The sequence below is a fragment of the Camelus ferus genome, chromosome 26 (genome assembly GCF_009834535.1).
Source record: "Camelus ferus isolate YT-003-E chromosome 26, BCGSAC_Cfer_1.0, whole genome shotgun sequence".
Taxonomy (NCBI): Eukaryota; Metazoa; Chordata; class Mammalia; order Artiodactyla; family Camelidae; genus Camelus; species Camelus ferus.
In genome coordinates, this window is record NC_045721.1 from 10,136,361 (window position 1) to 10,153,824 (window position 17,464).

General features: G+C 41.7%; 1 long non-coding RNA gene across 16 annotated transcripts in view; it reads left to right on the forward strand.

The window, feature by feature from the left end:
* Nucleotides 1-8,454: 8,454 nt before the first annotated feature.
* Nucleotides 8,455-17,464, forward strand: part of LOC106728480 — a 54,017-nt gene continuing 45,007 nt past the window's right edge. For all 16 annotated transcript variants that reach the window (XR_004315339.1, XR_004315331.1, XR_004315332.1 and 13 more), the window contains exon 1: nucleotides 8,455-8,729. This is a non-coding gene — a long non-coding RNA (uncharacterized LOC106728480). The remainder of the gene's footprint in view (nucleotides 8,730-17,464) is intronic.

Here is a 17,464-nt window from a genome sequence, read left to right on the forward strand (position 1 = left end):
TCCTCAAGTCTGCATCCTCAAGCCTGTGTCTTCTAGGCTGTGTAATCTAGCCTGTGTCCTTGAGGCTATGGATTACCTTGAGTGCAGACACCCACCATTCTGCCCTCATCTCTTCTTTTCCTTCTGCCTTCTCCCCACATAGCACTTTAACGTTTGACCATGTGACGAAATGAATAGTGCTCAGGTCAATCTGGTTCATTCACTGGGTGATCTTCAGACTGTGCACCTTGTTATAGACAGTTGGCAGGAGTTTCTCACAAAATATTTTCCATCAGATGCTGAAGATACAAATTGCCTAGTATACCGTTTGTTAAAAGCCACTTATCATGTCAAGATTCTGCTGAAGATTGCCTTTGAAAAAAAGAGTTCTACCACTAAAACATTTCTAAGCCGCTGTTCTAGTTAGTAGTTGCTGCACTAAAAATAAGGATGACACTTACACAGTTAAGGAACGACTCTGCAGCCAGGACTGTGAGGCTTGCTGCTTTATAGATGGATGATTCACGATGTCCAGTGACATTGATTCCTGTGGCACGTATTGATCACCTGCAATGAGTTTCCGGGGACACAAATGTAAATCCCATTTAGTTCCTGACTTAAGGAGCTTTCAGCCTAGAATTGTGTATTTGAAATTAACACTGTGTTGAACTTTTTTTCCACAATGCTTAATAAAAGTGCTCCGTTTCCTCTGGAACCCAGTGAAAAGAGCTGTAGATGCACAGTCAGAAGCCCTGAGTTCTAGACCAAACTCTGTGTCTTATCGTATCTTAGCTTCTCATTGGTGATACTTGGCTAATCACTCACAAGTTACCGTGAGACGCAAGGAAATTCTGGAGATAAAATCATTCTTTGTAAGTATTCAAGTGCTACACCAGCCTAAAGCATTCTGCTTATTGTGTCTTGACTTTTTCTCTGAAGAGGAAGGAAGCCCAGAAGGGCCTGGCCCATCCCAACGTCACCCCAAGCCCAGCAGCCACCCAGCTGCAGGACGACAGCAACAGGAGAAACCTTGATGGACAGAACTCCTAACTCAGCCTCTCCCCTTACAAGCTGTGTGACTGCGAGCAGATGACTCCCCCTCTCTGAGCCTCAGTTTCCTTATCACTAAAGCAGGGCCATATTTCTTCCTCAGGTGGCTGCAGTCCAGATGAAGTCAAATAATGTATATAAGTTGCCTTGTTCAGTGCCTGGCACGTGGAAACTCTTGAAAAGAAATGCTGTCTGCCCCCCGCCCTGCAGCGCTCTGCCATAGGGCTGCATCTCCTCCAACCTTCTAAACAGTCATCGGCTGCGTATAAAGAAAACGTATAAATAAAGGTGTCTAGGCTTTGTAGTTCACGTTCAACCGAACCTACCACCACATCGAGAACGCAAGTAAGTGATCCAGAAGCTGCTCCACTAAACCAGTTCATTCCACAGATATTTATCAGCTGCCCCCTGGGAGATCCCCCAGGCACTCCTGGAGTGAGAGCGACTTTAGGGAAAGAACCGGCCACTGTTATTTCTCTGGCAAAAGCTCTGGAGTGCTGAGAACATCCTGTGCCTGATAAGCCTGTCAGAAGACAGCTGTTTCCAGGGCCAAGTGGTGAGGAACAAAAGGGCATCTCAAGCCTCAGCCAGGGGAGCACTGACTGCCTCTTGGGCACCGGAAGCGTCCTGCCAGCACGGCATTGACACAAGCAGGAAGCTGGCTCAACCCACTGGACCACACTTAAGGCTCTTGGTGTGCCAAGATCGTGAGGCATGAAATGAAATCCAGCCATGCACCTGGACGACAGAAGGTGACAACACTACCAGCATTGAGCACTGCCCCCAGGACCCCAGCATCCTCCCTGTCATTTGCATTTAAAAGATGTGGAGCTGAGTGAATTAGGCTGGCTGTAAGGTATGGGAAATACTCTGTAATTATCTCTGGAGAGAGAAGGACAGGGCAGCACCCGCTGTGCTTAGGAAGGGCGCTGCCCGCCATTTGCTTTGAAACTGGAGGTGGACACTTGTCAGGCAGCCGTCCATCCTGGGAACACTCTGCACATCCTGCCACCACGGAGGAGACCCTGTCCATTCTCTGTGGCCCACCCACGAGCCACCAGCATAGGCTGTGGGATGACAGACGCCAGTCCGAAGGCTCAGTGAGACATCACAGCTGACTTCTTGGTCAGCAAAGACCTCAGGGAGGCAGCTGGACAACCTGCAAGTTCTGTAGCTTAACTCCAGAAGTGAATTGAGCATTCTACAAAGGGAAGGGAAGGGAAGGGAAGGGAAGGGAGGGGAGGGGAGGGGAGGGGAGGGGAGGGGAGGGGAGCGGAGGGGAGGGGAGCGGAGGGGAGGGGAGGGGAGGGGAGGGAAGGGAAAAGAAAAGAAAAGAAAAGAAAAGAAAAGAAAAGAAAAGAAAAGAAAAGAAAAGAAAAGAAAAGAAAAGGATTAGAATCAAATTAAAGACATTCATTCACAATTTCCAAGAAGTTCAGATCCCTTAACTCTTATGTTCGCAGTAATGGCTTAAATAACTCGAGAAAATGTCAATTCTTAAAACGAGCCAAGTGCAAATATGGCTAAACTGAATAATCCTTGATCACGCTATCACTTTGGTCTTCGTTGTGTTGAGTTAGACACAGGCAATTTAAAACCCTCTCTTAGCCACACTGGAACCATTAAGTTATTGAGTGTTTCTCAGCACAATTCTACATCGACCCATTTCTGCAGAAATCTCTTATCATTAAATAGCACAGAAAGGAGAGAAAAAATGATGTAAGCTGTGGATGGGTTTGGGAAACAGAATTGCAGAACAAGATCTGTTGGTACAGATGAAGTCCTAACAAATAATAAATTGTTCTCTTCTCCCCCCCCTTTCTTTGCATCTCAAACTCCAGAAGGCAGTTGGTACAGGGGACAATCCGGATACAACAGGGAGCACCCACAAACCTGTGCAGGATTCACTCCACTCCCGTTAAGTTGATGCTACACAGTGGGGTGGTTTGCATTATTTCGAAGCATAATCAGCTGGTAAGTGTGAATGAGGTCATAAATTCTGCTGTCTCATCGTCCCTTTTGTCTATGTAAAATCCTTTCAAAATCCTCCCCGTTTCTCAGAGCCCTGTGGGAATGTCTTTGATGTCTGTGAACAGTTCCGGGCTTGTTCTTCTCCCACTGGGCTCAGGTGGGCGTCCACCTGGTCTCCACCGGGGAAAGGCTGCCCTCGCTGCCCAGGACTTGTCTTTCCATGTCTCCACATCTGCCCGTCCTCCCGGTGCTGCACGTAAGAGCTGCATGACTCCAGCCCTCACTATCCTAGAGCCAGGAGGTCCCTGCTGAAATACAGAAATGGGTGGCCTGACCCTTTCTGACCAAAGGAATTGGGCTGGACACTCTTTCATTGTCGCCGTCTCTTCCCTCTGTCCCGTAGGTGTCTTAGCACCTAAAACTTTCTCCTCAAGGAACCCCTTCTGGGCTCTACTTCCATGCAAAGCAGCTCACCTAAGGACACCTTGGAGCCCCACATGCCTGGATGAGTGTAAGCTCATCCAGGACCACTCAGCTCTAAAAAAATCCCGAAAGTTCACAAGGCAAGGAGGTCATTTGAGAGAAGATTCACAGAAAAGATGAGACTTGAACAGGATTTTGAAGCAAAGGAGCCACATAGGTAGAAAAGAGGATGGAAAGATGTTACAAGAACTCGTATTTGTCTAGCCATTGAGAAGAAAAACAGGGGACTGGTACGAGGAACCAGTACTTGCTGGGAGCCCAGCCCTGGGCAGATTCTTTCCACACGTGTTATTTCATTTACTCCACAAACAACTTACTGTTCCCATTATCCATGTTTCACAGATGAGAAAACCAAAGCTTTGACAGATCAAGTTACACTGCAAATGATACTTTGGGAAGTACTAGTCCAGAGGTATTCTCAATGGAGGAGTCAGGATTCCAGAAAACTCACAGGGTAGCTCTGAGCATCTCTCTTTGGGGGGTAATGGGGGACTGTGGACTGGGAGAATGGAGGATCTCGTCTTCCTGACTTCTTGCACTCTAATGTCCTTGGTCCACACCACACAGCTCCGTTGAGCATGACCACGTCTGCAAGACCATCATAACTATTTCGCAGTCGAGTGAGGTACAAGGTGCCCAAATGCTAAAGAGGGGGCATGGGATTAAAAATATTGGACATCTTCTTTTTCTTTGAGCAGAAAAGACTGGGCAGAAAATAAAGCTATTAATAGCTCTGCTGCTAAATATAACTTTTTGTCCACCTCCCCTGGAGCTGGTTCAGAGGAGACCCCTTTTAATGGCTTAATTTGGATTGGGCATATCTAAATTCAAAAACTGGAGGGATTATTCAAAGCTACTTAAAGTCCTAAACCTTGGATAGCAATGGAATCCAGAATGCAGGGTAGGAGCCAGCAGGTTTCTGGGGTCCTTAGTCCTTTACACAGACAACAGTGTACTGAGTGCCTTCTACAGGTAGCACCTTTGTAGGCACTGGGCTAAGAACAGGGGCAAGATGTGAAGATCAGTATCTCAAGGTCCATCATACATTGCTGGTAGGAATATAAAATATTACAGACACTCTGGAAAATAATTTGGTAGTTTCTTTAAAAATTAAACATACACTTACCATATGACTGAGCAGCCACACTCTTGGGTGTTTATCTCAGAAAAACGAAAACTCACATACACACAAAAATGTGTACATGACTGTTCATACCAGCTTTGTTTGTAATAGCCCCCAAAACAGGACAATCAACGTGTCTTGCAATATGTCAATGATTAAACAAACTGTGGACCAGCCATACCATGGAATACTATATCAGCAATAAAAAGGAATGAACTATGGATCACAGCATGGGTGGATTTCAAGGACATTAAGCTGAGTGGGAAAAAAAGCCCTTCTCAAAAGGTCATATACTGTATGGTTCCATTTATATAACATTCTCAAAATTTCAGAATTATAGTGATGGAAAACACATTAGTGGTTGCCAGAGGTTTGGGAAGGTTGAGGGGAAGGTAGGTTGGTGTGCCTATAAAGAGCTAGTGCAAGGGAGATCTTTGTGGTTGAAGGAGTGGTTCTGCACCTTGATTTTGGTGATGGCAGCATAGTCTGTGCATGTGCTGGAAAGATTAACACACATACACTGTCCCGATGTCAATTTCTTGGTTTTGATAGTATATTTATGCAACATGTAATTATTGGGGTGAACTCTTGAAGGGTACATGGGACCATTCTGTACTATCTTTGCAACTGCCTATAAATCTCTGTTTCAAAATAAAAAGTAAAAACAACAACAACAACAAAAAAAAAACCAACAAAACCCCTACAACCTCAGGGTCCTACCTTCAAGTGAAAATCAACCTATCTTTCTCTCTCCTGGGAACAGCTCTGTTTCCTCTTCAATAAACAAAGGAGCTCATAAAGTGCATCACTAGGCTACCTTCCCCGACTGCAAGCACGCAGCCTGGACCCATCTACACCCTCAACATTTTTCAAACTCATTCACAGCTCCACTCCTATACTTGAGTTTTAAAGAACAGCAACGGGTTAAAAAAGAAACACCGGTGATGAAACAAGGAAATGCTCAGCTGGATTTTGCAGATCCCAAATACAGTTTTCTCTGTATGCAAATGAAAGAGGAAGCGTGGATTGGAACAAAGATGACCCTGTAATCCAATCCTCTCTGTGCAAATAAGAGTGTGTGAGCGGGCGGTGTGCTCCTTGACCATAACCTTTGTCCAGGGGAGCTGGGTCACGGCTCGGCCTTTGACAGCGTGTTCTGTTGGAGGTCAGCAGCATCTCAAGACCCGAGGAGCAGAATAAGCTACTAGAAAAGATCATTACTAATGCAGAATCAAAATCAAGGCTGCTTTTTTGTGTGGCAGAAAGTAAAGAATACTGGACTAGGGGTCAGAAGGTTTGAATTTGAATCACAGCTCTGTAGCTCACTGGCCTTGAGTTCCCAGGCAACTCATATAAACTCTTTGAGCTTCAGTTTTCTTATCTTTAAATGGGGGGCCGGGGGGGGGGTGAGGGCAGGGAGAGCCCTGATGGTCACAAAGCAGTATTGTGAGATTTTAAAGACATAATACATTTGAAACCATGATGTGAACTGCTTAATGCATCACAAATATCAGAGGTTCCCATTGTCACTGGGGTAACAGTCTCCAGAACAGTATAGGTATTTAGAAAATTCAACTAACCCGAGTGATCCTGTTTGTCTCCTACCATTTCCCTTCTACAGAAGTAAAAAGTAGCTACTTGCTGAATAGAAGGCATGTCCAACAAAGAGATGGGCAATTATTCCTAAATCCTAGTAATAATCTAACCATCCTACTTGGAGTGTATTATGCTTAGTGAAATAAGTCAGACAGAGAAAGAAAAATACGGTATGATATCACTTGTATGTGGAATCTAAAAAATAAACTAGTGAATATAATATAACAAAACAGAAACAGAACAAACTGGTTGTTACCAGTGTGGAGAGGGAAGGGGGAGGGGCAACGGTAGGGGTTTAAGAGGTACAAGCTATTATGTGTAAAAGAAATAAGCTACAAGGATATATTGTACAGCACAAGGAATATAGCCAGTATTTTCTAATAACTGTAAATGGAGCATAACCTTTAAAAATTGTGAATCATTATATTTACACCTGAAACTTATATATTATAAATCAACTATACCTCAATTTTAAAAAGCTATTAAAAAATACATTTTTTAAAGAAACAATCACATTAACCCAATTTTAGAAAGGGAGAAATGAATCAGAAAGTTAGACAGTTGTAGGTTCAAGTATGTGTTTGTATCTTTCTGTTTATATATTCACTGTAATGATTCTAGTATTTTATTTTGAAAAATGAAATTTGTGAGAGGAGAAGGTTATATAAGCCCAATTATAACATTAAAAAATAAATTTAAAAAAATTTTAAATTTCTCATATTTAAAAAGAAATCTAACTTTCTTGCTTCCACTGAGTGTCATATAAGTGCTAGTTATTTTTAGGCATGTTGCTGAAACAACAACCTAGGTTCAGTTTTTATTCCTTCCAAAAATTTGTCTTCTTTCCTTTTGCTAGAAGCAGAGGAACCCACAGGAGGAAGGACCCGTGAGGCCAGGGAAGGAAGCCCAAAGCTCCATTCTGTCCCAGCACTGCCACACTGATGTCACAGACAGCCCTTAGAGGAGGCTGCAGCTAAGCCCTTCTGTCCCTGTGTGCCTTGCCCTGGGCTCAGCAATCCTGCTCCCGGAGCAAAGCTGATGGCAGTTCTGAGAACAGGTCCAGTCGGCGTCCCAGAGGGCTCTCAGCAGCTACATGCTTCCTATTTCATGGTTGATAATTCACCCTTAGCTTCCAAAAACCAGACAGAAGCTCAGTGTATAAAATCCTCATCCAAACAGCACACCAGTGGTTTCTGTATTGTCCAAAGAGAAAGCCTCAATTTCTTAGCCAGGCATGCAAGGTCAATCACCTTTTCTCTTTTTGGCCCCTATCCAATTATATCTGTTATCTATCCACCTACCTGTCTATACATGTATAAAAATAACCATAGGGAAGGAAATTATTCCAAGTTCCAGGGGGACCCTCTGATGTATCTGAAACAGTAGATTTATTTATTTATTGACTCTAGTAGCCACATGAATTTATTGAGATGCAAAATATAATTGTTCAGACATTACACATATGCTTTCAGTATGGGCAGTAAAAGCTCTTAGTAGCATTATCTTCTCATAGACTCACTATCTCTTGTTAAGAAAAGTTTCATTTTAAGCTGCCTTTTAAAATCATTCTGACTTGCAGCGATCTCCACTTGCCTCATAATTCTTAAATACTCATCTGTTATTCTCAGTTTTGTGTTATCTCTCAGTAGGTTGGATGTCCTCATTCTGTCTTTGTTTTAACTCCCAGAGAGTTCATGTCCACATTCTAATGGTCAGGTAGCTACAGAGTACCCCCAGGAAGTGCCCAGCCAGTGTGGATTTTCCTTTCACAGTCACACTCGGCTTTTGGCTCCAAATCCAAACACCTTTGTTAATTCACAGTCTCATATTTTCAATCTCAGATGCACACTCAAATGCCTGCAGACTAACATTTGCTGTAAATAAAGCCTTCCGCCGGTCACCTCCCTAGTTAACCCTGGTCACCTCCCTCACTCATCCAGAAGCTGAGATCTGAACACTATCATCTTCTGCTCTAGTTAGACAGCTCCTTGCAGATGCCCCAGCAAGGTTGAGCCCCCTTGACTGTGTCTTTGGTCTGTGGTTTCCACCTGTATTGTTGCACTTCATTGCCTTTGCTATCAGAAGCCTACCTCCCTTCAAAGCCCAGCGTAAATCACTCTTCCTCTGAGGTTTCCGTGGCCGCTCATAGCTGGGTCTGAGGTAGTGTGAGCACGCACAGCACTTGGACTCCCTGCTGGTTTTGGCACTCAGTGTGCTTCTGTCTGTTGCTATTCTTTCGCCAATAAGGTACCAGTGCCTGGAAGGCAAGGACTGGCTGTCTCTACATGGCATGTTGCTGTTGGTGAGCACCTCACTGCTCATTCGCTAATGAAATGACACAGAGGTCCTGTAAGACTGAGCCGTGAAATGAGCTACGTAGAGGATGCCTGTGAGCGTGAGTTCTCCTATGCCTGCCCTGGTGAGGAATGCTGGTCCTCCCGTCCCAGAAGAATCCTTAATTACAAGGTTCTTTGGAGAATATAAAACCACCCACTGTCGTCAGACAAATGAAGATACTAAGGCCAAGGTAAGTATGACTGATTCACATTCGTACAGCTAATTAACAGCAGAGCTGAAACTAGAATAAAATAAAAAAAACCACAACAATCCAGAACAAGTAGTGGTCAGCTCATTTCCTTACGGAAGTGTTTGAAGAGTTGACAACCATTTTCCTTAGTATTGATGATCATAGTCATCAACATTATTTGAGCACCTTCCAAAGTCAAGGCTTTTCTTGGCAGGGGGTGGGGGGACTAGATGGAGGTGGTCAAACTTCCAGTTATAAGATAGATAAGTGCTAGGGATGTAATGTGCAACATGATAAATGTAATTAACACTGCTCTATGTTATATATGAAAGTTGTTAAAAGAGTAAATCCTAAGAGTTCTCAACACAAGGAAATATTTTTCTATTTCTTTAATGTTGTATCTATATGAGATGATGATGTTCATTTGTTGAAAGGAGAAATAATACGTGCTCTTTCACATTGGGGAGAGTGTAGTGTTAGCAGATCTCCTCTGCTTGGAGACATCCTCTGTGATGGAGAGGAAGGGGCTTGGGGCTTGGGGTAGGGGATTCTCTTGCCAGCTTTACCAACAAAATAAACATATACAACTTAATACCATTTACAGAAGTTTAAAAATACATACACACAAAGCAAAATGTTCTCTTGTTGTTCACTTATTGTGATAATCATTTCATGATGTATGTAAGTCAAATTATTATGCTGTACATCTTAAACTTATACAGTGCTGTATGTCAATTATATCTCAATAAAACTAGGGGAAATAATTAATGTATTTTGTAAAAGACTCTTTCGAGTCAAGGTAATGAAGAGTGGAAAAACTGGTCATGCAAATCCACCCCAAGTTCAATAAGAGAAACAGGGAAATATCACTGTACAGGACCTGTCCAGAGACCAGCTGAGGCACATGAGCCCGGGGAAGCGGTGAGGGCCTGTAGGGAGAGAACTGGGTTGTCATTCGGGATCTGGTCCAAACCAGCTTTGTTTAGTCCTTCAACCTCTCTGAACGTTGGCTTTCTTTTCTGTAACGTAATTCTGACTGTCCTTTCTAGTTTACATGTTCTGAAACTGCTTCTCCTTTAGTGTACGGATGATGGGACCACAAACCTTTATCCTCTGGCAAAACTTAAATACCTGATGGAGCCAACCTCATTCCCCCATGAACCTGTGTTTATATTAAAGTCCCTTGATTCTAGGACCAAATAAATGATTTCTGAATGTGAGGGAGGAGACACTCAATCACACCTTCCTTGCCCTTCCAGGTCTTATGTTAACCTGATCTACTTTTCTCTTGTCCTGGCTTTTACTCTTTCGTGGGGAAGAGGGCAGATACTCAAGTACAAAGGGTCACGTCCATTACATTTCTCGGTTCACGTCACATTGTCATCACTGGGCCCTCAGACGTCCCCTCTCCTGTCTGAAGTATTTGTTGCCTTTTAGCCCCACTTCCCACTCCTATTCCTCACCCCCAAGAGCAGCCATTGTAATGGGTTTAATATATGTCATTTTGCTGGAATGTACTCTTGTAAATTGTGGATTTTTGCTTTGTGTGTATGTATGTTTAAACTTCTGTAAATGGTATTAAGTCATATATGTTTATTTTGTTGGTAAAGCTGGCAAGAGAATTCCCCCACCCCAAGCCCCTTCCTCTCCATCACAGAGGATGTCTTCAAGCAGAGGAGATCTGCTAACACTACACTCTCTCCAATGTGAAAGAGCACATATTATATTCCTCTTTTCAGCAAAAGGAAGGGGAACAATATAGCATAGTGATTAAGAACACAAGTGCTCTCAAGTCAAACTCACTTTAGCCTGATTCTTGTTTCCCCACATATATGTGACTTTAAGCAAATTACTCAGCCTCTCAAAAATCTCCTTTTCTTTATCTATAAAACAGGACAAGAGTAAATCATGAGGTTATTGTGAGGATTAAACAACATAGGCTTAGAGCAATGGAGGCTGGTGTCAAGCCTAAATAGATGACAGCTGAATTAAATACTTATTAGAAGACTCACAGATGCCAAACCTACACATCTCATGCAGGGGACTGAGCCTAGGATGAAAGACAAACAGAAAGTTAAGAACCTTAAAGACACATCTGAGAATAGAGAAAATGGCACAATTAAAAATTTGTAATCATGAACCCTTCAAGTCCCTGGGACAAAAGGTTCCAATACTGTTGCTTATAAATGTCATAGCTGATTGTTTTTTACGCTAGCACGAAGAAAAGAAAGGAAAAGAGTTGACTTGATGGGTGGGACTTTTTGTTTTTAAAGAATTAAAATATGTACTTTGAGGTACGTGCTTTGTCTCAACCTAGTTTTCCCCACCCCCAACGAGAGTTCTCGCACACATGTAAATTGCCACCTGTCTGGCGTCATCTTGATCAAGAGTGTTGGACCAGGGCAATTGTCATTCTGAGATTTACTATTCAAGGAAGCTTAGAGTTATACAAAGTCGGCCAGAGCCTGAGAGATCCTTAGAGGCCACCTGCCCCAGCCCCCCTTGACATGTGACGAACTTGAGAAGATTAAGCCTCCGTCACATCACGTGGTTTTGTGTAATATGCTCCAACAGACATGCAGGGATCATACAAATGATCCCTGTGATTGGCAGTCAGCAAGTTCTGGTGTTACCTTGAAGTTCATGGACATCTGCCTGGGAACAGCAGTGGGGGTGATGCCTGACATCTCCTTAGGGCCAAGAAACACTCCAGAATGATCTCTGGAACCAGAATCTACTAGGGAAGAATGCAGCCTAAATTTAGCAAGTCACATGTTCCTGAGCCCCAGAGCCTGTCCCATCCACCCACTGATTTAACCTTTGAAGGCTGTGCCCTGGGGAAACAATGATCTCAGTCACCGCCTTTCAGCAATGTGAACTCTGGACTGGTTGTCTCAAGCAGCCCAAACCAGGTGAGTCACAAACATGACACCTAAAGCCACGGCAATTGTAATATGATTATGAAAACCCCAAGCTAGGGAGTTAGCTCAGGGAAGCAAGTGGAGAACGTCCTCAAAGAACTGTCTTTGGACTAGCCGAATGATTCATAAGAGATCAGAGAATATGTTATGCTTCTATTTATACTTTCCAAACTAGCTTCACTGACATTAACAACTGCCGTGTGCTGTTGGCACCTGGGGAAAGTATCTCCTCAGTTTTGGCAGAAGGATAGATTAAAGTTGTCTCTTCTCTGTTATGTAATATAATGGTTGTGTTGTGGCTCTCAAATACCTTCTTTTAAATGTGCTAGCAGCTTCCACAGATATCAGCCCACTCAGTTGAAATTACATACACAATTAAGACTAAATAGCTGTGGATGATGGACATTAGCTGATCAATGGACCATAGTCATAACTAACAGTATAAGAAAGAGCGATTTGACTTTATACCATCCATGTTAAGGCAACCAGAGAGAACAAATAAATGGAATCTTGTGATTCCAGAAGAATTTTTAAATAGATACGTTTTAGAGGTACATGTGCCTCGGCACTCTGGCCGTTCTAGATAAATGTAGAAAGTTCCCCAAATTTATCATATTTTTTCCTGATGAGTTTCAGCTTTTATAAACTTCCGCCTATCAAATAAACTGCATTTATTAAGACATAATTAACCTTTTTTTACATTTTAATCATCTAAGACATATATAACTGTAATCACAGATTCAGATCAGCATGATCATCAATGTTATCAAACTGAATTAATTTAACTCTAATCAAAAGCAAAAGTACCATGACATCCTAGTTAATTCATGCAGCTTTATTTTGGGAAATGTGCGATTTCTCTTGGACTTTTTGAAATTAATGAAAACAATTCAAAAATCCTTATTTCCTTCAAAGACCCCATAAGGGCTCAAGTACCCCAGAGGGTGAGGCACTGACTTAAGACCTTGTTAAGGGCCCAGTAGTAGAGGTTCGAGTTGGAGCTTTGAATTGGAGAGGGAGACCTGCCTTTTATTTCTGTCTTGGTCCCCTCCAAAAAGGTGTGTGTAACCAAGACCTGAGCACAGTGCTTATCTTTCCAGTGTTTCAATTTCCCAATCTGAAAAGTGGAAATAATTAACAGGTAGTTAAAAAGAAAGAAAGAAGGGAGGAACTGAAAATTGTGACCCTCAGGGCTGGTTCTCCAGAGAACACTTGGGTGTTCTGAGTTCAGAGAAAACCTTGTAACATTGAGGTTCACCAGGTCTCCTGAGTCCCAGATAAAATTAACTTATTTGAGGGTTTAAAGAATTCCAAAAATTCAGCTAGAACAGATTAGCTCCATTTCACGTGATTTGAATTCAATATTCTTCAGGAAAAGAGAACAAGACCAGAGGGAGAAATTATTTTGAATTCTGGACCAGTGAATGAAGCCAAAAGTTTTAACTAAAGCCCTAAAGAGATTCCAATTTTATTTCAGTTGGAAATAAAAACTTGAATTATGTCCACATCTTCTTCTTCTGCAGTTTAGTCATAGGTGTTTGGGGTGACTTTTCTTAGGAAACTGCCTGTACCTTAATAGAAAAGGGGTTCTTTAAAAAGTACACAGACTTCTCTAGAACAAATTTATTGAGACCTAAGTTGATTGACTAGAGTAGCATGAATTTAGAATTTAGAATGAAGCCAATTCCTAATTAGGCTGATCTAACAGACCAATTACCACACTTCCTCTAGGCTCTTGAGTTTATAGGAAGGTAAGTGTAAAAATTAACTTCCAGAAACTAATGAGATAACCTTCACAAAGCTTTCCAGTGTGAATGCAATGCCCTGAAGTGACTGGTTCTATGAGATTAATAAACAAAGCAGTACAGTTCATACTGCTTAACTGAAGGCAGACGAGAAAAAGCCAGAGAGAATAGCCACCAGGTCATCTCTTTATAGCAAAAGAGTTGTATTTGCTGTCCATTGTAATGACTTCTTGATAGGAATTTACAGAGTGTAGATGTTAAGAGCACCTTCAATTTCAGCACCAAAATCTTACTCCAAAACCCTATTTCAAACTGACCTGGGAAAAGAAAAGAAAAGGAAAAAAGAAAGCAAAACAAAACAAAAAAAAACTGTTTCCTACTATGCAATATGCTTCCAAACATTTTGCGTTTGCCATCCCGAAGCATGTTTACTGACTTAAAATCAGGTGCTGCGTCTGACTGGTAATACCAGTCACGTTTATGATAAACAGGAAGTCAGACACACACCAACAGGCTGTTTGTTGATTATGCAGCCTAAGTCAATAATACCATAAGCGGGGATGGGGACAGGGGGGCAGGTGGAATAGGTTAGTGGTAGAGCCCATGCTTAACATGCATGAAGTCCTGGGTTCAATCTCTAGTACCTCCATCAAAAATAACAATAATAATACCATAAGCAACTACTTACTGTCTACAAATCCTTAGGCTCCACCCCCATATTCTGATTTGGGAAGATTAAGATAGGTCCCAGAAATCTGCATTTTTAGCAAGCACTCAGGGGATTCTGATGTTTGAAACCCTTAGCCTCATGTTTTAAAATGCTGACTACTCTTATTTTGGCCCACATGAGGCTAAAAAAACCTAACTTCTGTCTGTTTGAGACAAATGGAAGAGCAGCAGAGATTCTGTCTGATTTATAAAGTTCCATGACCCAGTCTTCCATTCCTTCCCACTTTATTTATATGTCATTTCATGCTCATTAAGAGATCTTTTAGGGATGAATATAGTAGCAGTGGTACTATCTTTTGCACACAGAACCTCCAAAAAGCTCAGAAATAGGTGGCACTGAGTTACTTTGGAAGTGGAGTTAGTGACTGAACATATAATTGTTTAAAAGGTTGTTTAAGAAGCAGTTAGAAGGAGTTTACTTCTGGTATAATACAGTAAGCTTATACTGGACCTGCCATCTTACAGATAATAACTATTAACTCTGAACAAAATTTAAAAAAAAACTATCTGAAGGCACTGTACAGTGAACAAAAGCAGGCAGATTCTAGAGCGGGTAATCGACATTTGGAAAAAAGGGATGGTACAGGTTGACATGGTGAGTTTCCCCCTACTTTTTTCTTCCCCTTTGATGGAAGGAAGGTAACCAGATGGCACAGCTAAAACTCCAGTAGAAACCTGCAGTTTTTCCAGCCTGAAGAACCAGAGAGCAGAGTTCAGGGCAACCACAGCCACTGGAAATTGAAGTCGTAATATTGGAATGGTGAGGGCCAGTGACGGGGAGCCACAGATTATGTGTGTAAACTCTGACTAAATATCTGAGTGACTCTTAAGGTACCCGTGCACTGGGAAAACTGCAAACAGCCCAGCTAAAGGTACAAGAACAAAAAGAAGATTTGAGTTACCACCCCAAATCAGAGTTTTCAGTTAAAATGCAATCAAGGTAACTGCTTACTAAAACCAATCAATGGAAAAAGACAACATTCTTCCAGATTATCCACAGCAAAACATTCACAATGTCCAGAATATCATCCGAAATGATTCAGCGTTTGAAGGAACAGGAAAATGTGACTCATATTCAAGAGAGTAAGTAATCAACAGAAACTGACCTTGATATGACCCAGACGTTTACAGTAGCAGGCAAGGATTTTAAAGCATCTGTTATAACTATGATCAATAAAGTAAATAAAAATATAATGAATGAAAGGTAGAAAAATCTCAGCAGGGGTATGGAAACTAATTTTTTTAAAGGAAATTCTAAAACTGACTGAAGTTGACCCTTGAACAACAGGGCTTGAACTAAGCAGGTACACTTATGCACAGATTCTTTTCAGTAGTAAATACTGCAGTACTACACAACCTGGTGTTAGCTGAGTCCCCAGTAGGGAATCACCGTATGAATTTGGGCAAACCATGTATAGGGAGGGTCAACTATAAGTTATATCCAGATTTTCAACTGCGAGGAAGTTGGTGACACTAACCCCTGCATTATTCCAGGGTCAGCTGTGATATACCTAAAATAAAGCATTCCCTAGGTAGACTAAGTAAGAGTTGGACGGAGATAACAAAGGAAAGCACCAGTAAACAAGAAACAATCAAAAGAAATCATCCAATCTAAAGGACAGAAAAAAAAATCCAGTATGACTACAGATCCCTACCCTTGTGCAACTCAGCCAGATGACTTCTCCTCCCTGAACCCAGCAGAGACTAAAGAGGGTAAAACAGGTAAGATTCTAGAGAGGGTTTAAAAAAAAGAGGGTGAGAGTGTCTCTGGATTAGGAGACCAAGTATAGTTGAGGGTGGTGGTACCATATTGAAAACAGAAAGATGAAGTAGAAATTTACATAGAGTATGGAGCTAGAGCCTTCAAATACTGCCTACCCCACACCCCCAGCTCTCTTCTCAAAATGTTAGCAACCAGGCTTCAGATTTATACTTTCCAAACAGAATATTAGAATGTTCTACATTAGGGAATCTTAGCAACTCTGGAAAGACCTAAAGATGCTGACAGCCAAGATTCTATTCTCCAGCAAAGCTACCCAGCCAGTTCCTATTTAGGAGTATGGTTCCATTCATTAAGAAAGAAAGCTGAAACTTGATCTCTCAGCATGCAAACTTTCATCAAATACCCAGCTCCACCCTCTGCTGTGCCAAATATCCCTACCAAGGTGGTGAACTGGATGTCTGAGGAATGAGGGCTAGAGAGAGGCTTGCTTCTACCTATGTTCTCTTTTGTAATGTTGAATTTTTAACAGAAGCGTATAGTATTCACTAAAAAAAAAAAGAAAAAAAACATAAATTTTTAAGTGCTCAGTAAAGGGACTGACAGATAAGTTTGATGAAATATCCCCAACAAGGCAACAAAAGAAAAAGAGAAGAAAATAGAGGAATAGAAGTAAGGAATTTAAAGAATCAATTCAAGAAGTCTGACATAGTGGTTCTAAGAAAAGAATGAAGAAAGTGGAAGAGAGAAAATTGTCAAAGAATAATAGAAAACTTCCCGGAACTCAATGGTATGAGTCTCCGGACTGAAAATAACCACAAAGTACTCAGCACAATGACTAAATAAACAATAAAGCATGCCAGCATAGAAAGGAAGAGACTAAAAGCGTTTAGAGAGAAAAAAACAGACTGCCACGTCCAAAAGAAATGAAATCAGAAAGACATAAGAATGCTGGGAAGCTTGAAGACATCAAACCAGTACAGACTCCAAAATTCTGAGGGAAATTATTTTCAACCTAGAATTCTATTACCAGCCAAATGAGCAATCAAGTGTGAGGGTAGGGGAGAGACATTTCCAAATATGCAGGGAGTCAAGAATTTTACTTCCAATGCACTCTTTTAATATGCTTCTAGAGGATGTGCTTCAGAAAAGTAAGGGAGTGAAATAATATGAAGATGGAAGATCCAGAAAAGGTGTAAGGAAAACCCAGGATGCATCCGGGCAACCAGCCTAGGGAAGTCCAGATTGGAGGAGGAGGATAAAGGACTCAGGGAGGGATGCCTTTTGGAGCACAGTGGTCTGTTGATTATCCAAGAAAGTTGACCGTTTGAAGATAAAACAGGAGGTGTTTGACCAACCTGAATAGCATGTGGTGGGAGTGGAGGAGAGGAGGGTTTAAGGAAATAAAAAAGTAAGGCAATTAACTATCTCCAATAAAACAAAAATTTCTGAAACAAACAAAGCATAATTATGGCACACCATTTGGCTCAGAGGTGAACAATATATACACAGTCATAATACAATAAATGCTAAATATGATTAACCATAATTTTTGGAAGAATTAGAGTAATGGAAAAGGGAAGGGTTCAAAAGCTAAACTTGATTGCTACAATAGAAATC